This window comes from Bactrocera neohumeralis, chromosome 3 (genome assembly GCF_024586455.1).
Source record: "Bactrocera neohumeralis isolate Rockhampton chromosome 3, APGP_CSIRO_Bneo_wtdbg2-racon-allhic-juicebox.fasta_v2, whole genome shotgun sequence".
NCBI lineage: Eukaryota > Metazoa > Arthropoda > Insecta > Diptera > Tephritidae > Bactrocera > Bactrocera neohumeralis.
The window spans coordinates 17,419,959-17,443,002 of NC_065920.1; the positions used below are offsets into that span (position 1 = coordinate 17,419,959).

Consider the following 23,044-nt stretch of genomic DNA (forward strand, 5'->3'; position numbering starts at 1 on the left):
GTACGTACATATAAACATATGTATATGCATACATAGAAGCTCTCGCATGCAGCTCGCAGTCACTTGAATATGCGCGCACGCTGCAGCTACAAGTACAATAACAAGAGCCCAGCAAAAATAACATAATCTTTGTTTTAACATATTCACTCCTTCACCCCTTTCTTTTGCAGCTTAAAGAAACGCGCTCATTTACAAACTTGTTGCAGTCAAATTTATTTGACATTTTTTACTGCTTCAAAATATTTTTTATTCTGAGTATTTTACAACAAATACTCGTGACATTTTTTGTTTTTCATTTTACTTGGCTTTTGTGTTTCTTTTAGCATTGTTGTTGTTTCAATTTTACGTACACTTAACTCTTCAAGTGCCCACCAAAGGCACTCTTAAAGGATATTTAAGCCTTTACATTTGTTTATTCATTTCATTGTACTTATTTGCACATATTTTGGTTGTTTTTGTTTGTATTTCTCTTGTTGTGCTTTTTTCCATTTCTTTTAACTTTACTTGCAACGTAAAAGCAATTTCTTTTTATAAGATACTGACAGAGTTCTTGGTGGCTTTGCCTGTACAAACATGTGTAAATATGTAAATATACTAGTATTTGTGTACGTACATACATATGTATATTTTACTCATCGAGAGCGCACACGTGACATTTCAGCGCACAATCAAGTCAACTTTTTATGCTTTGTATATACATTTACAGTATGTGTGCATGTGCAGATTTATAATGCAATTGGCTCACTTGTATTTCTTTTCAATTAAATGCTAATGAAGTAGCTACACTCAAGCAGCTCTCAACCAATAGCCACTCATCGATGTCCTCATTGTGGCTCAAGTATTGGAGTGACATTTTGCGGATACTCTTACGAGAGGTTTGCTTAAAAGAAATGCTTGCTTTGTGCAACATATGAATAGAATCGGTATATTTTGTATGGGAATACACTGATTTCGTATGTTTTTTTATTTTATTTTTAATGCAGTTTGGAGAGTAAAACGTGCTGAAAGTGATTGAACCAAACGCATTGAAGCTGCAATACAATGGCAGAGGAACATTTCTTTCAGACTATACCACCAATTGAATATTTATTTTAGGATCCAAAGATTTTTTTTTTAGTTTTTCGTAAATCCTAGGCTTTCATAAATTTTTAAGGGGCCCATGTGGCTTCCTCAAACAAAACAAACGCCCTAATTTCAAAGGAAACTTTTCAAAACTCGACCATTAAGACGTCAGCAGGTCCTTAAAAGATCATCAAAAATAAAAAAAAAACAAAGACTACGTGTTTTAATTTAGACCATAATCTAGGTATTAAACGAAGGAAAAACAAAAAAGCAAACATTTTATTTATGGCAGATGTTAAAAAAATTAATTTTTTAAAGCCCTAATACTCATTTTTTAATTAGTTCCTTTATTTAGTACCTAGTGATTTTTAGTAGAAACTTTTTATTTAAAATAAAGAATAATTTGAAAAATCGAAAAAAAAATTAAATTTTAAAAATTATTAATTTTTTAAATTTAGATTTTTATTTTAACATAATTAAAATTATATTTCTAAAACAAAATAAAATTATAATGAATAAATCTGTTCAATTAAAAAATATAGAAATAATTAAAATAATTTGTAATAGGGATAAAATGAGAATATCTTAATAAAAAATTATAAATGATTTAAAATAATTATAAATAACTAAAAAAATTAGAGTTAATTAAAAAAAAAAGAATTATAAGTAAATAAAAATTAATATTTTTTTATTTAAAAATTAAAACTTTAAATAATCATAAATAATTAACAAAAAAATTAGAGTTTAATAAAATAATTTTAATTTTAATTTTAAAAATGAAATTAAAAAAACAAAAATTATTTTAAAATTAAAAAACATTATTTTTAAAATTAATATTTTTAATTTAAACTTAATTAAATCTACAGTTCTACATATATTTTATAATTATTATTATCTTTTTTATTTTCCTTGAGTAATTTTTTCAATTCACACGAATCGTAATCTTAAACGCTGAAGCAACTATCAGCAAAAATACAATATTTTAATATGTACATATGTAATTCAAAACGTTCATATAAAACGCCTAATATTTGCTTTGAAAGCTTGTTTAGACTTTACAATTATCTCAGCATCACCCAAAAAATATATTAAAATTTACATATACTATGTACATATGTATGTATGTAAGTCAAAATTAAATAAATGAAAGAATAAAAACGAAGAGCAAGAAATTTCGTACTGTTGCTTACACGAATTCATACATATGGATATATTCATATGTATATAAATGTAGGTAAAAAAGTATGTGTATTATTAACAATTTCATAATAGAATGCAAATGATGTGCGTAGAAATTAACGCACATAAGTATGTACCTTCATATGAAAAATATTAAAAATTAATTAAGATGTTTATATGTATGTATACACACACACTCATACCATCGCTTTTGAAACTTGCTGTCGCTGTTGCTAAAAAATGCGTGTCTGCTGAATTCATGATCAACTGACAAAAAATTATATATGTATATGTATATGTACATATGTATTATATATGTATGTATATGTGTATGTCTTACATATGCTAAAGTGACAATCAACGAAATTCAATGCAAAAGAATTCGTACGCACCAGCCAACGCAATCGGCAACAAAACGAATAAACGCCGAAAAAGCTCAAATGTGTGGCTGTTAGAGAAAAAAGCTTTGCGATCGTCGCCACAAAAAATGGCATAGAGAACCTAGAGCTGACAGCAGCTAAGCATAGTTGACTAGTCAAATTGTATTTGTTGTTGTAGTTTTGCGATACGCATTTGTGCGTAGTGGGGGGCCGGAGCGGATGCAGAGGGCAGCATAATTAACGCGTGCATAACCCAGCGCAGCTTCTGACGTAAATACATGCATAAATACTTACATATACATATATTACATATACATACATGCAGTTATATACTCATATGAACTAATTATAACGCTAATATTGTACTATGGACACATAGCATTGGCAAACTGGCTCATGCCCCCCTCATCTCTTCGCCATGTTGTGTTGCTGTTCGCCTTCCTATTTACTCACAAAGGCTGATGCGTCGTATACGCAATATTTTTTTCGAAATGCCACATACACACACACATACATATGTATGTGTATATAAAAATATACATTTTTGTATGTACAGTAGGCTTTTTTCAGTGGTTTCTGCATTATTCGCTGATTTGTTGCTGCTGTTAAAATACACAGAGACATAAAAGTCAAAACAGACATGTATTCAGCTGCTTGATTCGCCAGAGTCATTTGGCAGCGCTCTCAACTAGTTTGCTATTTACTTTATGTGCCTTCATATGTTTGTATGCCATTGAGTATGTGTACAGCGTGGCTAAAAGCCGTACAACTACCAATGCATTTTACGCACTTTGCACACATGAGCGGACTGCAAGGGGGGTGATACGGCAGGTTATCGCTGGGCAGCAGCTAAAAATTAACCTTGTATGTTGCCGTGCAGTTGTTGCTACGCACTTAATAGCCAAATAGCTGATGCCACTCAAGATAGTTTTTAGCCAGTGCAACAACAATAAACACATATGCACATACATTGTATGTATGTATGTCTAAAGCCTTAAATTTGCTATTTGCCTATGCTATTATGAAATATGGCGGCATTTTGTGGTTTTTGCCATTTTCATGTAGCTGCTTTTTGTGGGTATTTTTCGGAGACCATTTTAAGCGATCGAACAATTTGCATTGAAAAATGTTTGGCATTAGAATAAAAAAAATCACAATGCATAAAATTAAAAAATTAGAAATAATTAAAGTAAATTGTGATGTGGAATAATAATAAATCTTAATAAAAAAAAAATATAAATAATTTAAATAAGTATAAAAAATTATAAATTATTTAAAAAAATTATAAATAATTAACAACAAATTTAAAATTAATAAAAAAAATTAAAAGTAAATTAATATTAATATTTTTTATTTAAAAATTCAAATTAGTTTTAGAAATTAACAAAAAAAAATGTGAAATAATTAGAATTAATTTTTTTTGTAATTAAAAAAATTAAAATATTAAAACCGAAATAGTTAAAAAAATTTTATACTTTATTTTCTAAAAAAATCGTAAGAGACCTTTTTCAATATCCAACAAAATCTATAACACAAGATATTTTTTCCAAGTAGTTGGAAGCGATATTTGAATTTTTCTAACTAATAGTAAGAAAAAAATAGAAAATTGTAAGGTGCAGGATTTTCCCATTACAATCTTAGAACTTTTTTAAGAGTACCAAACGAAAAAAAAAAATTACATTTTTTATACTCTCTTTAATATTTACTCTACGGTTTTTTTTTTATTAAAATATAAAAAAGCTAAAAAAATTGCCAATTAGAATTAGAAACTAATATTAACAGTTAAAAAAAAAGTTTTGAAAATTATTTAAACAAAAAAAATTAGAAGTAATAAAGAATTAATGCAGACACTATTAAAAACAATAAAAACATTTTAAAGATTATTAAAAAAAATAGAAATCTTAAAAAATATTTTAGAAACTAATGAAAAAAATTAGAAATTATTTAATTTTTATTATTTTTTTTTGTAAGCTGGTTAATTGATTTTCACTTTCTTTTATTTATTTGTATTTGTATTTTTTGTACATAAGAAATTTTCGGTTAAAGTTAATTGTTCTTTTATTATCTTTTTCTTAAATTCTTGAGACTAATTCAGAGTTCATATATGTATGTTTGTATAAAAATATATTTATTTTTATAATAAAAACAACAAGAAGCATAGTTCTAACAACTATGTAATAGCAAAGCAATATACTAACAATTGACGCACACATATGCACTTACACATGTATGCAAGATAACGACAAAGCGTCGCAGTTGAACGCAGCAAGGAGTGCAGAGTGAGGCGATGATCGAGCGAACGAAAGGGCGGTGCTAAACGCATCAACACTCACGCATTTTTGAAAATACAAACTTATGCACATATGTAAATAAAATTTTTGCTGTTATTTATATACTTACACTTATGTACATATGTGCTTGTACATAAATTTGTATGTGGAAGCGCAATATGTGGGGGCAGGCGACGGGGCAGGGCAGTACAAATCAATTTTGTAATCGAGCGATAAAGAATATTGCAGAATAGCAAGCTAAAGCAACAAATACAAGCAAAAATATTGTATGCCAGCCGAAGCTTGGTGCGAAGCACACGCATTGCGTGTTTGCACAACGACAACAACAACAATAGTGAATAACCAAAGGCAGCAAGCACAAAAAAGTATAAAAAAATTCAGAAAACTGACGAAAAAGTAGCAAAGCAAAATGAGTGAATATCAAGCGCAAAGCTGCTTACAATATATTACACATACATACATACATCACGCATACACATATAAATATTATTGTTTAAATACATGCGATCTTTTGTTGGCGTTCTAAGTGGTTTCTTGTTGTTGTTATGCCACATTATTGTTGAATATTTTTCGGTATTTATGCGCTTTCAATCGTGCATAGCACAATTTTATACATATACATACATACATACGAACGTGTGTATTTGTGTAGCGCCAAATAGTTGAGGCAAAAACCTTGAGCTCGCACAACATAATTAAAAGTGTGCGTATGAAAAGTGCGTACGCACTCAAGTGTCTCTGTTTGTATACATATGTACATATGGATGTGTGTATGTATGTATATCAAATATGTACATTCATTTAGATTTTATTTTTATACATATTAGAAACTTTCTGCGTATTCTTAAGTCTGGTGATCGGCAAACTAAAAGCTTCTACTTATTTGTGTTGAAAATTTGGCTACGTTGACTAAAATTGTTTTTGCTTTCATAAATTTATTACAAGTTTTATGAATAATAAAAATTAGTAACGATAATTATGTAATCTAATTATACATATGAGCTCATAATTTTGTAATAAAAAAAATAAACAAAAAAAATTTAAGAAAAAATGTAAACAAAAAAATCCCAACCAATATATTTTTTTTAATACAAATTTTTATACATTTTTTTAAATATTTATTTTTTTATTAAAATGTAACAAAACAATGTTATTGTAATTAGGAAATGGAAATTTTAAGTTTTAGTTTGCAACAAACACAAAAAGCTCCTATACGCAATGCAGGGCTGCATGCCTAGTTTTTAGCTTTTTTACGCAAAAAACTGAAATAGAAGAGCCAACGTCTGCTACAAATGAAACAAACAAAAGTTAGCGCTTATTCCGAGAGCGTTTGGGCGAGGCTACTAGTAACACCTGTTTCTTTTTTATACTATCTCGTTCATATTTTTATAGAAAATATGTATGTACCTACATATGTATATTATGTATAGAGCAGCAAATGTTACTATAAAACAGTTTTCCGATTTCTAATAATTTTTTATTGAGTTATAAAATTTTCATGAAAAAAATAAATTTGCCTTAAAAAAGTCAAAGTTTAACCGTTAAAACCTTCTAAACCGTTAGGTTTACAAAAAAGTCGTTTAAGCATTCGAGTTTCTTTCCTATCTCCTATCAATTTCCAATCTATGAAACGAGATATTTTTCCAAGCAGTTGGAAGTGGAGAAGTGAATTTTTTGGAGGACTTTCCCGCTACAACGAAGAGCTCATTCTTATTCTTTAGAGGTGATTAAGAACTTGTGTTTCAGAATACCAAGCACCAAGCAAAACATTATTTTTTATACTCACGCTAATGTTTATGATAAAGATTTTTAAATTAAAATAATTAAAAAATAAGAACTATAAATTTTTATAATTCTTATTAGAAAGATTATTTTAAAAATTCAAATTAGAAAACATAATTTTGCCTGAATCATATACAAATATACATACACATGTATGTACATATTATAAATTTACTGCGAAAACATAATTACTTCGTTTCCAGTTAAATTATATTTAATCATCCATGTTAGATTACAAGAAATCTCACTTGCATACAGATACACATACATACATACATACATATGTAGTACGTATGTACATTATTCCGAATGTTTTTCTTCTAATTCTACTGTAACAGCCATTTTAGCTTACTTCATTGTACATAGCTAACAGACTTTATTGTGCACATGCATACACATACACACACATGCACAAAAGTTTGCATTCATAGTTGCGAACAAATCAGCCAACCGAGTGCGTAGCGCATACACTTGAATACCCACACATTGTATATTGAGAGCTTTCCTGCAGATACGCATATGCACACATATGCATAGATATGCGCAAATATGCATGTATACAAATGTACATACTTATATATGTATTTCTGTGCCCGAACGTACATACTACATTGTAGTTTTTTATTCGTTGTGTCGAAGTCTGTTCGCAAATCGGCACTTTAGAAATTAACATTCGTTTACATAGCATACTCTGTGCATGTTATTTCTCACTGCTGATTTGCAGACTTGTGTGTAATTGTTTGCACAAATAGAAACGCATATCACAGCCGTTTTAGTAGCAAAAGCTCAGTGCGTTGCGTCGTGTATTGTGGATTTTGAGCGACAATTGTGCGATTCAATGGCGGAACGCATCGCCTATATATGTACATATGTATATGTATACACACTTACATCTGTACATATGTATGTTTGTATACATGTAAATTGCATGACATACGCATCTAAGTAAATATGCCCATCGCATGACTCAATTGTTGTAGTATGCATGACTTTGCTGACATTATTTCTTACTGTACTTGAATTTTGTGTGTATTTTAAGCATAATTTACTCATATGCGTACGTAATTAATATGTTTTCAGCAGCGTTAGTCTAACAAAAGCCGTTATTTTGGTACTTGCTATAAAAATTAAAATTTTGTGTATAGCACCAGCACCGTAAGGCCATAAAAAATGTGCAACATGCTGTCGACATAGTGCAACAAACGGTAGCAAAGTGCTTAAATTCATATACACATTCATATAATGTACATATGTATGTATGTAGGTGTACGAGCGTACGAGTATGCGCATTATTTATAACATTCTAAAGCCCTTAGTCGCCTATTGTACTTATCAGTTTCAAACTAAATGCCTTTTATTCATGAACTTATTTATATTTACCACCAGCTTGTTGAAAAAGTAAAGCAATTTTTGGTTGCTTAATGTTTTTTCCAGGAATGCCATTAAAAACAAACAAAAAACTTTCGACATTGCACCACAATGCAGTTGCAACAGCTATAAAATAGCATTGCTTAAGGTTATAAAATCAGTTGCAGCGCTTGTGTAGCTTTTGTAATGCAACAAATGCATGCTGATTATACTCTGGTATATGTAATTATGTGACTTAATACGATACAAAGCAATATAATTTTTTTTTTACTTTTTCTAAATTAAATATTTTTGAAGTACTATTTTTGTAAAATTTACTGTTTTTTTATATCTAAACTTAACTAATTTTCTAAAATAAATATTTAAAAACAATAAAATTATTATAACAAGAGTGCATGAGTTAATGGGGTTATATCCACTTGCATATCATAAAAACGCGTTTTTGAGATTTTTTTTAAGTGATGACAGGGCCGAGGAAACCTGGCTTTTTTCAAAATTTTTTTTTTATTATAAAAAAAATAGATATTTTAGTAGAAATTCTGAAAATTTTGGCAGACATACATATTTACAAAAAAAAAAAGGAAAATTTTAGTGAAAATCTCGCGACAGTTTTTTTTTCAAATAGTTTTAATCGAAACAAATTATTCGTCCATGTCTTTAAGAATTGTATCTCAAAGACCTGTGTAAAATTTCATGAAGATTGGTTGAGTAGTTCTCGAGAAATCTTGCCAACCGACTTCAAAAGCACAGTTTCGATAAAAACGCGCCTAGCCTAGCTTGCCTCGAGCGCACAAGTTCTCAAGGCTGTATCTCCGAAACTATTACTTGGCTCAACTTGAAAATATAGAACAATATTCTAGAAGTAAAAAAATTCGAATTTTTTCACATCCGTAAACCCATGCAACCCCTTAATGTTTTGGCAGTCAATTGCACTACTAATCGAAACTATTTGCCGAAGCATCTTGTAAGTTTTCGCAGAATATTATCAAACGTACATACATATGTATGTATGTACATACATTGTTGTGTATAACCTCTTAATGGGTTAGGACAGTCTAGCAAAAATCGGTAAAATAGGTTCTGGAATTACAGTCGCCTGTTGGGTGGGACTCTCTTAAAAAAGGTGATCCGAAAACTAAGCAATTTTTGGCAAAATTTAAATGTTTAGAAAAGCCTAAAAATAAGAAATTCGGTTAATTTTTTCCTATTCTCGGCATAAATTGTCAAAGTTAAATAATTTTTAGGGCTTAAAAGAGGCCTAACCCCTTTTTATATGAGAAAAAAATATGTGGAAAATTCTTAAAATGTAATTCCTGCAATAAAATTGAAATACATATGCGTGCATATATTCATCCATAAATGTGTGTATGTATGTATGTATACGATTGCACAAATGCATAAACCTATAAATAAATAAAAAAATATGTATGTATGTTAAAAGAAGTCGGAAGAAAATTATTACGCACTAAAAAGCTCGAACAAGTCACACATGCAGTAAAACACACACATAGATACGTAAGTATGTACAATTGTAAAAAATGTTTGTAAGTATGCTTTTGTGTGAGTTATTTCCAACGCTTGTGCATCTAATTAAATGCGGAAGACCCCCAAAAAAAAGCTGTGCGCGTCTGCAAGCGTGCATGTATGTACATTTGTATGTATGTATGTGTATGCGTATATACTTACAATAATGTGCAGAGCACATATTTATAAAAGCAATCAAATAGACGCAACAACGCACATAGCCCCAAAAATAAAAGTAGGTCACCGGCGCACGCTCGCGTCATATTTAGCGGCGCGCAACCTAGAAACGCACAAAGTACAGCGACAAAGCGCAGCACAACACAGCACATAGAAATGTAGACACTCTACTAATGTGCATAAGTTTGTTTGTGCATTTGTAGCAATCAGCTAGACAGTCAGTCCGCACAAGCTAGCTAGCAAGCTAGCCGACAACGTCTATATCAGTTGATGGTACTGCGATTACAAGCTCCAAAGCATTGTAAGTGGGGTTGTATGCCAGCAAATACTTGCTTACATATGTACATACATATGTACATATCTACAATTTTAGTATGTGTTTGTGTGTCGGTGTTCTGGCGAGCATGCTTACATCGTTTGAGTAGGTAGTCGAAAAATAGCTCAGATGTGCAAGCGCTTTCCGAAAGCTAGCTGACAGATAATGCATTACAGAGTAAAATAAAATAAAATTAGAGCAACAATGCATGAGGAAAATGGAGCAGTGTGGTTGTAGCAAATGTTATTTTTGTTTTATTAGAGACAAAAATATGCAGTCGTCAATTTATGTGTGCTGCAACATACGCAGAAATGTTTCAATGAATACACACATATGTATGTATATGTATATATTTATATACGAAATATATGCTTAGGGAACCTTTTTTATATTAATTTACGCATACTATTTATGTACATAATGGGTTGTCAAAAAAGTCTTGCGGTATTTTTATTGATTTTTTTTTTTATTGAAATTAAAATGAATTTTTGATGACTCATGCCCAGTCTCTTTCGACCAATTCAGCGATTTTATCGCAATTTTCGAAGACAGGCCTTCCGGAGCGTGGCGCATCTTCGACCACCTCTACACCAGAACGAAAACGTTGAAACCATCGTTCTGCGGTGGAAATGGAAACTGTATCGGGTCCATAAACTGCACAAATTTTATTGGCGGCTTGAGATGCATTTTTGCCTTTATCGTAGTAGTACTGTAAAATATGCCGTATTTTCTCTTTATTTTGCTCCATGTTTGCGACGCTATAACTCACGAACGACTTAAAAGAAACGACAATGAATCAAACACGTGTTAACGCGTGAAATGAGCTTTCCAAAAAGGTATAGCATGACCCGATGCGACGAATAAAACTAAAACTACACGCTTTCAGCGCCAACTAGCGAAAATACCGCAAGACATTTTTGACAACCTAATACTATGTACAGAGCTCACTCCATACTGCTTGACCTTTCGCTTTTTGACAATTTACAGGATTCACAAAAGTAAATTCTAGAAACTATTAAACAATATTTAAAATCTTAAAATATGAAAATATTTGAAATCATCAAAAAATACACAAAAGGTACTGTTGTAGAACTCGAACTTATTGCAAAATCTGGAGCCACTCAGTAACAGGTTACAGCTTTTAAATCTTCACTGTAAGAACATCTCAGCTTAAAATACACTTAAAGGATTAAATCCATTTGTGAATTTCAAAAAATGGAATTTTTGCTTTTACATACATTTGTATATTAGAAAATATACTCGAAAATTTGATATTGATTCGGGCAATAATTTTCGAAGATATTAATGTATTTGTAAGAATTTTTCAATTTAGTGTAAGCGCCTTCCATAACTTTAAACGAGTTTTTTTCGAAACGCTGTTTTCAGATTTGGCGAGGAAAATTTATCCGAAACGGTCAACTTGAAAACTTCACACGATCTCTGTAGATACATTTTTCAGGTTTTGGTCGAAGGAATTTTTGATAATAATTTCTATAATTAGTAAGGTATTCTGAATTGCAATTTTTTTTATAAAAAAAAAATTTTGGTAAACCGCCATTTTGTTATAAACGAAATATACGACGACATTGACATACATAGTTCAGCGAATTAAGAGACAGTAGCTAAGCTGGCTAGGTCATGTCGTCCGAATGAAAACACTTTAGCTCTGAGATTATTCGCCGCAATACCCTTAGGTGGTAGTAGAGGAAGACCTCCACTCCGTTGTAAGACCAGGTGGAGAACGACCTGGCTACACTTGAAATCTCCGATTGGCGCCAAACAGGGAAAAGGAAGGACGACTGGCGCGCTCTTGTAAACTCTTGTAACCGGGTAAGCAGTGTCTACTCCAATAAAGAAGAATAATACTAAAACAAATTTCCCTGTCCAACCCGCTGTAGTAACGAAGAGGCTAAAGATTCCAAAGATCGGCCCAGTATCAGTTATTTTATATCAAAATGTCAATACAACAAAAAAAAAATTCCCCACGGTTTGAGGTGGCTGGGATTTGATCCCAGATTTCGAATAACCCCATAAAAATTGTTAAGTAAACAGTAAAGTTCTAGGTCCTGTACTGTTATGAAAAATATTTAAATAACAATGAATAAGTCTCTCGTCAAAGACGATATTTTTTTATTCCGATAAGCAAAATATAGAAATTCATAATTTTGAAATGAAATTAATTTTTTTTATAATTTTTTTTTTTTAATTTTTCTAATATTTTATCACTCACCTTTTTTATTCAATTGCAATCGCCGTGAAGTAAAATCCTTATCGCCTTGTCAAATACACTGACGTCTGTTTCAAAATCCGTTAATTTTTCAAATGTGTAAAGTCAAAAGTTGTTTGTTTTTTATTTTTATTTATTTAAATATTTTTAAGTTTTTTTAAACTGGTTGCAGCCACTACCTGGCACTTTCAATTTATATATCTCACTCTCTTTTTTTTCTTTAATGCTTCGAAATTTGTATTTTTTATGTTTTGTCTTTATGTTGCGCTTTTTGTTTTATCAAAAAACCGAAACGAAATTTTTATGCAAACTGACACACACAAACACACACAAATTACACACAGTGTTCGCGGAAAAGAAGCTGTTGCTGCTGCTGCTGCTTGAATTATAATTGTTGTTGTTGTACAATTTCGCAACTTAGCATTACTATTGCATTTGTTGTTGTTGTTGTTACTTATTGCATTGCTGCGTTCGCTGTGGTTGTTGTTAACGGTATTGTGATAGTTGTTGTTGTTGTGTATTAGTATTGCTGCTAGTCCAAACCAATAATTTTGAATATGTTTCCAATTTGTTTACGTTTTTCTCTTAAATTTGATTTTGCGTTTGTTGTTGCTGGTTTCCCCTTAAGCTACTTCTCTCCGCGCGTTGGCTGCTTACTATGTGCCTCTACGTTATGCTGGCTCTGTTTTAGAGGGGGTACTTGATTTTTGTATTTACTTTTTTGTTGTCACTACAGTGTGTGTATTAAATTTGTATACTCTTTTACTACAGCGTCTACAATTTACATTTTATCTACACTGTAAAAAATTCACAACGTTTTACACGGACGTTTAATTTTTAGTTTAATCTGAATTTTATTTTTAATTCAATGAAATATTAAGTTTTTTGTTTAATTATGAAATTTTCATTATACAGTATACTTTTAGCTCAATTGCGCAATTTACATACATACATTAATTGTAATAAGCCGAACTACATATTTCATTTTTTAGTTTAATTTTTTTTTCTCAACTAAATGCCTTTTCCAAGTTATATATTGTATTTACGCTTTAATAGTTAATAAGTAATAGCAATATATTTTTTGATATTTATTTTCTTATTATATGTATGTTGTATATGCATAAAATTATTATTTTGCTTTTTAAGTATATTTTATCCATACGAAATATGTATTTTTGCTTACGTCATTATAAAATTTTGTGTGTAATTTACCAAAATAGTTTTTTTTGTTTTGTATTTAGTTTTTATAATTTCATTAAATTGTATGTTTTTGTTTTTATTTTTATTTTCGTTTAATATCATACACTATATATACTTTAGCTGGATTTATTTTTTGTTGTGTGCCAAACACAGTTTTGCCAATTTTGAAAAACGTTTTTTATGAAATTTCCTTTAATTTTTTTTTTGCAAATTTATCGACTGAAAGACTTTATATTGCCATTATTCAATTGTTATTGTTTTGCATAGATTTTCATAAAAGATTTTCAAGTGCGCTCGTATTATCGACATTTTGCTGCACTTCCATTTTTTCGATTTGCCGCCAAAAAAATTCTTTTCAGTTATAAATATTTATATATTTTTTTTATTTGTGCCAATGTTCACTCAAATACGTATGCGCAAGCACTATTCAGACGAAAATCTGTAATGGAAAGAAAAATATGAGAGGTTAGTAAATATGTATGTTTTTTAAGCGAAAAAATGTTCAAATAAAAAATATTAGTTTTTTAAATTTTATATAAAATATATAAGATTATAAAATATGTCTTATATGTTAAAAATGTGATTTAAAATAATTATAGTATATTTTTTTAGTTTTTTATAAATTTTTTTACTTTAAGCTTACATATTTCATTTTTTAAATGAATATTTCTTCACACAAAACACAAAACAACGTATCATAGAAAAAAAATCGAAATTGAGTTTTTCATTGCTTAGGATTCACTACATCATATTACATACATATGTATGTACATATATGGTTATGTAGCATAAAATTTTCAGCTTCCGCTGTGAGGTATAACCAATATATAGCCCATACATAACCATTTTATAACCGAAACTCACATTTTTTTCAATGAGTGGTTTCTAGTATAACATCGTTTTTCTTTCGCCTGTAATACATATTATGAAAAGTGACGTTACGTTATTCGCCTTAAACGTGACGATTTGTACTTATGTATATGTTATTCTTATAGCAGATCGCATAGATCTAATTAAGAGGTTACATGGGTTTCCTCGAGTAAAAGACAGCCTTTTTCAACAATTTTTTTTTTCATATAAGAAAATTAAATATTTTATTAGAAACTTTTGTTAGAAATTTATTAACAAAGAAATTTTTGAAAAAAAAATGTTTTAAACTCGCCGATTGCGACGCCATTTACGATGACCCCTGGGGAAAAAGGATGCGTTGGGTTGGCAGGATAACTGCTTACAGGATATTTGAAAGTGAAAAAATACTTGTTTTAGTTAAAACCTTAACTTAGAACTTGGACGAAAGAAAAACAACTGAAAATTGGGTTTTGTCAAACGTTTTTACAAAAAAAAATTAAAGCTTCAGTGAAAATTTCGTGACAAACTTTTTCAAATAGTTGTAATCGAAAAAAATCTGCGTCCAAGTTTTTAAGAATGGTATCTCAAAGACCTGTATAAAATTTCATGAAGATCGATTGAGTAGTTCTCGAGAAATCTTGCCAACCGACTTCAAAAACACAGTTTCGAGAAAAACGCTTTTAAAGACGGCGCACTTAGCCTATCTAGCCTACAGCGCACAACTTTTCAAGGCTGTATCTCCGAAACTTTTCCTTAGATCAACTTGCAGATTCAGGAAAATATACTAGAGGTCTTGTAAAATTTAATAAGACAATAAAAAATTTGATTTTTTCAACCCGTAAACCCATGTAACCCCTAAAGACGCCTTAAGGTCATAAAATGGTTCTTGTATGGGAAACTTTTTTATTTCAGAAATTAACTTTGTGAAATTTCGCATGGATTATTATCCAAGATAAGACTACAATCTCTGAAAATATTGTTCAGATCGAAAAACTATACACAAAGCTACCATAGAAAATTACAGATCAAAATCTAGTTCTTATATGGAACCTTTTTTATTTGATAAGGTATCTTCTTGAAAAGTGTAACAAATTATTGCCAAAGGCAAGACTACAATCTCTGGAAACATTGTTCAGATCAGATCACAATAACATATAGCTGCCGTACAAACTAACCAAACAGAATCAAGTGCTTGTATGGAAAGCTTTTTCATTTGACGAGATATCTTAACAAAATTTGGCATTGATTATTGTCCAAGGCAAAGCTATAATCTCAGAATTATTCCGTTTAAACCACTATAACATATACATAGCTGCCATACAAACTGACCTTTTAAAACCAATATAAATATATTTTTATACTCTTTTCTAATGCACTTGTAAAAACTTATAGCCGCAGTTAGCATTTTTGCTTATTTTCGGCTTGTAATTTCCAAAAATGTTGCATTTTCTCCTAAATTTTTTTTCTTGAAGAATTTCTCCATATAGTATACTTCATAGAAACCATTTATTCATTAAAAATTATTCGTATTTTGTTTTCCTTGTATTTTGTTTCCTTTTGCAGTTTATTCTATTTTTTATTTTATATCAGTGGCCACAATTTATTAATTTTTCACCAGAAGCCTTTCATCACCACTACACACACATGCGCACCAACATTGGGAACACTATCGAGTTTTTAATTATGCAAAACTGCATCCAAACCAACTACAAAAGCAAGATTAGAATGGAAGAATACACAAAACGCCCTGACTTGCATGGCAGTATGCTTTCAAATGCATATACATATACATATATACAAATACATACATATGTATATGCGAGTATTTTGAATACTATAAACACGCGCGCAACCCTTCAGAGCAAACACTTGGCAAGGAGTCGCAGTCAGCGGCAACGAAAGGGTTAGTTTTTCCCATTGGACTCATTGAGCTGCCGACACTCATTCGATAGCTGCGCTCGTGCATAATGAATGTCCTTTTATGAATACTACGCTGCTTAAATGCATGTGTGCGCGGTAAATAATTGTCTATATATGCATATGTGTGAGTGTGCGCGATCGTTCATTGACTGCAACATAGCACAGTTGCAACTTATTGCAGGCGCGCATTCGATGCGCTTCCGAGTAGACGTCTGCATAGTGCAGGGTGGCGCCTCAACCAAGCCGCGGGCAAACGGGCGCTCTACATACATAAACACATACATCTCCATATACTGCATATATGTGTGTGTGCCTAAAACTTGTTCGAAAGGCACTTTTGCACGAGCACGTTTCGCTCACACTGTGTTGCACCGCTGTGTGCTGAGCGCAAACAAACACACACACAGACACATATTCTTGCGACGTATTGTGCAAATGTCCTTTCATGTTTCCTGCGCGTGTTGCGCCGCTTGGCAAGTAGACCATTTATTTGTTATTCAATGCTGTTGTTGTTGTTGTTGCTGGCGCTTGAATAATGCAGATGCGCGCATTAATTTACATGAAAATTGTTTTTATTCTTTTTTGTGTGTGTTTCGCTTGCCTTTCATATTCCATTATTTTATGCTTTTGCATTGCCTCCCGTAGTTGTAGTTGTATTTGCTTTGCCGTAGGGCAAAATCTGTGCAGTTGCAACACGAGTTGTTGTTGGCAGCTTAATTTGCTGCAAATGCTTGCCGCTGTGCTGTTGCGGCTATTGCTGCTGCACGACGTTGAAAGGGGTTCACCCCTTCGCGGACCGAGTGCATGTCCGCAGCGTTTATGCACAAGCAACCCCCTTTTTTCTTCCGGTTCCTTCCTATTTTGTATGTATGTATGTATATATTTGGCTTTGCGCCAAAGGCGTGCTTCTTCTTCCAGCCGTGCTTCGCTTTTCCTCTCATGCATTTGCACACACACACTCAACAACACTTGGTGGCAACAACAGTTACTGCATACACACTTTGCTTTGCCAGCACAGGCGAATTTCATTTCATTTTCGTTTGTACACAACTTTGCTTTTTCTCGTTCTCGTTTTTCGTGCTCTTTTTTGCACTGCTATGCGTAGTATTTCGTTTGCTGTTGCTGCATTTCTTCCCAAGAGCTTCTGAGTTTTGCTTTCACGGCACTTTTTGCGGAATTTTCACTCAATACCAAATTTTCCAATTGCATACTTTTGGGGTTGTGGGCGGAGTTGGGGTGGAAAATGTTGAAATGGTTGGGCGTTTATTATGCTGATTTGGAATTTGGTGCACAAATGCTTATTGATTTTTATATTGTGAGTTGGAAATAATTTTTGTGATGAACTATTTCGGCGATTTCTTTGTAGGCAAGGGGTAGTTTAGTGACTAAGCAGTATTAGCGCAAGCATTCATTGTTTAAGATTAAGCTGTAAATAACTAAATTTAATCCCTCACTATATACATATGTATGTATGTACATAGGTTTATAAATATGCTTCTCAATTGGCGCCATATTTACTTAAGCCCTACGGATTAATCTCTGTACTGATTATGGCTTGTAAACATAAGTTTCGTTTGTTAAGCTTATGATTTTTAATGCTTACGAATACATGGCGTAAGACTTTTCATGTAATATGACTGATTTGTTATTCTTAATTGACTTATGTAACAATGTTTTGATTTCCGAGCGGTTTAAGTTATATTTAATTCTTTTTAAAATTATGCGAACAAATTAAGCTTAAAAGCAATGCAATATTTATTTACAAAAAAAAAATTTCTTTTAATTTTAAACGAAAAAAAAAGTATTTTTTTGTTTTTAAACGAAGAAGTGAAGATTTTTTTAAACGAATATTTTTTTTTGATTTTCAAAGGAAAAAAAATATTTTTTTGTTTTTAAACGATTTTTTTTCGTTTTTAAGCCAGACAAAAATTTTTTTAGACGAATATTTTTTTGTTTTTAAACGAAATTTTTATGAATTGTCATACAAATCAATTTTCCACCTACATACATACATATGCATATGTACATAGTATGTAAGCACATTTCAATGTATTTTTTTAAACTGTATTTAATTTTTTGGATTTGAATTTTAATTAAAAAAAGAACACAAAATTTTTATTTTTTTTCTAAATACAAAAACTATATTACTTTTTTAAATTTGTTTTCAAAGGAAAACCATATTGATTTATTATTTTTTTTAAAGGGAAAAGAGTTTTAAAATGTTTTGAAATAAAAAAATGCGGCATTATTTTTCTTATATCCTTTATTTATTTTGTTTTTATTTTTAGTCACTTGTAGTGTTTTTTTCTATATATATGTCTCTTCTTTGTTTTAATTTTATGCACTATCATATTAGTATAAGCTTAAATATTCCTAAAACATATATTTATATTTTTTGTTTATTTAGTATACTTTTTTAAGCATACGATTACAGTTTTTGGTTTATCAATTGTTCACTATACCGTTTTAAGCACTAAAACTCAAAAAATTAAAAATATATTGTTTATAACTTTTTTTTTTTTAATTTTTACAATTTTTGTATTATTAATATTAACATTTTTTTTTCTTAAATTTGTTTATTAAAAATTAAATTATTTTTATTAGAAAAGTAAATTAATTTTTTTATAAATTTTTTTTGATCAAAAACTTAATTTTTTATTTTTATTTTTATTGTATATATGTATATGTACATACATATCTTTTTAATATTTTTTTTTTTTATTTGCAAACAGTTCACAAAGTGTTACACTTTGTAGTATTTAAATAGAAAAATCACGTCTTTTTTAATTATGTAGTTAAAATTGCTTTTCAAGTTTTTTTTCAAGCACTTAGAAAATAATAAGTTGAATTGCATATAGCTTTTTTAAAACTAAAAACAGCTATTTTAATAAAACTATTTATGCTTTGCGCCTTTATTAAAGCGCAAAATTTTTACTCAGCAGTCTTTGCTGCGCGCTTTGCAAAGTTTCTTTGCTCAGTAGTGCAAATGTTTTATTTAGTTGAATGCGAAATTAGAAACGTTGCATTACTTTTACTTTTAGAACTTTTCAATAGATATATTCACATATTTTTTTTTAATATTGGGAACTCACTTCATTCAGACATTTGTTCAAAAGTCACTAAAAAATCAATCAGTCTTTATGAGTTTGCATTTGCTGCAATCTCTTTTTTTACAAAAATATTAAAAAAAAAATTAAATATTTATCCACTTAAGTGTAATTTTCCCACGAAAAAAAAAATATTAAAAAAAAGTTGTTTTATCCACAAAAAGTTAAAAATAAACATTTATTTTTTTCCACTTAAATTTAATTTTTCCACGAAATAAAAATTTAAAAAAAAATTGTTTTACCCACTTAAATTTAATTTTTCCACAAAAAAAAATTTGCACGTTTGGTCCACTTGAATTATTCACGAACTAAAAATATATAAGACATTTTACCTAATGTCAATTATTAAATATGCTTCTAAGAACAGAATTCTTCGTAAAACCACATTTTGGCGTGCATTTGCAACTAACGCTTGAAAAAACTTTTCCTTAAATAATTAATAATAGTATGTAAATACGTATTATTTTCAATAAAATTCACTTCCGTACTTTGCATATAATTCTTGTTGGCTCCTCACTGCTGTTTATGTTTGACGCCTTCGTCTGCTTGCTGCTGCTGCCGATTTAAATTTTCCTTTTCAGCATAAAAACTTGAACTTTGCTGGCATTGCACTGCATGCATTTTACATACATTTCTCTGATTTCAATTTAATTCAATTTATTTACTTTTTTCTTCAAATCATACACATAACATTCAAACTCGAATTCGTTAATTCGATTCGCTTTGACTTTTACCGCGAATTGTCGTTTCCGCTACTATTGCATTTTGTTATATTTTTTTCTATTAAAGAACAAAAAAGTTGTGTGCCGTTTTCTTTTCTATTATTTTTGTTTGGGTTGTTTTAAGAATATTGTTTTTATTGTAAACGCGTTTTTATCGGTTTGTTGTAAAATGAAAAAATTCTATTTAATAAATGTTTTTTGTTTGTTTATAAATTTTTGTTGTTGTTGTTATTGTGTATTTAATAAACTTTTTTGTTTTTAATTTTTGTTGTGTAAAAATTTGTTAGAAGAAAAACGTTACGAGACGAGTGCGCACACACTAGATGCGAGCGAGCACCTCCGAAACCTGGGGCCGAATTAGACGAACAGAATTTCATAAATTGCGTTTTTGGCCCACCAACCAACCGAGCGACGACGAGCAGCAGTAACCAAACATCCACCGTCGCTTTCAAAGTCAACCACATACAATGGCAACGCAACGCAGCAACGGCAGCAACAGCAACAGCGCTAGCGCTGCCAAATCAACCACCATGCCAAAGCACAACGAAGAGAGAACGTAGTCAGGCAAAATGCAGAGGAAAAAGCATTAGCAAAAGCACTGCGCTCTGCATGCTCGACTACACGTTCACGAACGCAATCAGCATTTGCTGCAAAGCGCACTCTACTCGCATACTCGCCTATACATATGTATAGATGCATGTATGTATATACTCACACTGCGTTACGGCAGCTAAAATAGCTATTTACGAGCAGTCGCTGAGCAAGAATACTAGGAAGCACAAATGCGAACCGCACTCACAGAGCAACATTCGTGTGTGCTTTTCGTTACGCACACTGGCGCACGTTGCTAAAAATACTCAGCAACACAATTGCACAATCTCATCGAGCACACACACACCATGATGCAAATGCGCTACTGCACGGCGCTGCGATTTCCTAGCTGCTTTTGCTTTATGCAAAAAATAGCAAGTGGCCGCAAGATGAAAAAACAGAAAATGACATTTGTGGAGAATTGTGCGCTTTGCTAGTTAAGGCAGAGAGAGCACACAGTGTAGCAGTATTTGCAGTTAGCAAGAGTGTGTTATGAGACCTAATGCAAAGTAATTGAATTTTGCTAGTGGAATGAAACAGTGGATCAAAAATATAAAATAATGAAGCCCCCATATTAAAATTAATATGATTTTTTTAGACAGATTTCTTTCAACAAAATTTTCAGCAATCAGAAAACTTCTATTTCAAGACGTTTTATCATTCCAATAAAATAATTCATTATTTTATTCTCATTTAAAAATATTCAGAGTTTATAGCAGAAAAATATTAGTATTATAATTCTTTCTATGGCAGCTATTATTCGAACATAATTCTGAAAAAAGTATAAGATTGCGATGCCTCTCATAACTTAATGCGAAATGAACAAAGTTAAAGCTCATTCGATTCCAAGGTAAAGCCGTTATTCAACATTTATTTTTTTTTAACAATTTAAAGAGAAAAACGCATTTCCAAAAACATCGACTAATTTTTTATTGAAAAATAGAAAAAATTGACCTCTTCGGCGTTCCTTTGTAAATTACGTACGGAAATGATGTTCAAAATTTCAAATAAGCTAGGTAGTTTCGCAGTTAAGAAGAGCACTGACTTTGAAAACGTACGTAGTGGGGAAAACGCTTTTAAGTTTTGAACACTACAAAATCTGATATGAACCGATAGTAATATGTAATAAAGCAGGTAAAAGAAATATTCATAATTATGCCAGTTTTGTTCCTATCGACACTAAATTTTTACAAAATATTCTTGAGATATTATGCATTCAAATAGAAAAATAATAATAATTTTAAAACCCTGATCTTTCCTTAAAACAAATTTAAAGTGTAAAATTTTGTATGAAAGATCTCAAACAACTTTTCATTTTGTTGATCCCTAAAAGTTTTTACGACTGTCGCGCTGTGGTGAACTTGGCTATGACCGCATTAACGGAATGAAGATTGCATTCAACAACATTTATATAAAACGTCGTTGTAGACATAAAAATAGATTTAGAAATAGTAAATATTGAAATATATTATGAAACCTGTATATAAAGTATAGTATATCAAAGTATATTTTATTTGCAGATATTGCCGTAAGGCGACAAGTCAAGTGGAACGTAATCGATTTGAGATGCAATTCAAAATTCAAATAACATAAAATATTAGTAATTAATCCGTGCAATCGGGTAGTTTGTGCAATCTGTTATAGTGAGAGGTGAATATCCCTAAGGAAATTAAAAATATATATACATATGTATGTGTATATACATAAATATCTGAAAGTGAAAAAGTGGTATGTTTTTATATAATTAAGCTATAAAAAGTGAAAAGTGTGTCAAGGCCTAAAATTAAAATCTGGAAATCCGAATCTCTTCTGCAATCAGTGATAGTGTCTGTGAAAATCCAGTAGTCAGTCAATAAAATTTTAAAATATGTTTTGTGAAAATTTGTGATAAATTAAAAATCAGTGTTAAGGTGAAATGGTTATTTTTTAATATTGCAGCATAAGTTAAATTTTTGTCATACAAGCAACCTCACCAAATCATCACGCAGCGACATGGCATCATAATCTTAATTTATTGATGGTAAGTGCACTCTTATAACCATATTTACTAAACAAATTAAGTGAATTATTTATAATATTAGTAAGGAAATATGCAAGCATATTTTATAACATAAACTTGTTTATAGCTACTTAATATCGTATTTACATATACTAAGATATCTTAAGAGAAAAAGTTAAATTCCGGTGTTTTAATTAAATCCGAATACATGTGCGTTATGAACTAAAGCGAATAAAAAAAAATTTGCTAGCTTCAGTTTTATTTAATAACACATTTTAATAATACTACATAAGTATAAGGACAATGATTGAAGAACTCAAAATATTGCTAAATATCTAGTATATGCAAAT

At 30.5% G+C, this 23,044-nt stretch overlaps 1 long non-coding RNA gene across 1 annotated transcript in view; it reads left to right on the plus strand.

Annotated features, from left to right (window-relative positions):
* LOC126752095 (uncharacterized) overlaps positions 1–23,044 on the plus strand; it is a 320,020-nt gene that overhangs the window by 244,745 nt on the left and 52,231 nt on the right. The window contains exon 5 of the long non-coding RNA XR_007665957.1: positions 22,216–22,715. This is a non-coding gene — a long non-coding RNA (uncharacterized LOC126752095). The remainder of the gene's footprint in view (positions 1–22,215; positions 22,716–23,044) is intronic.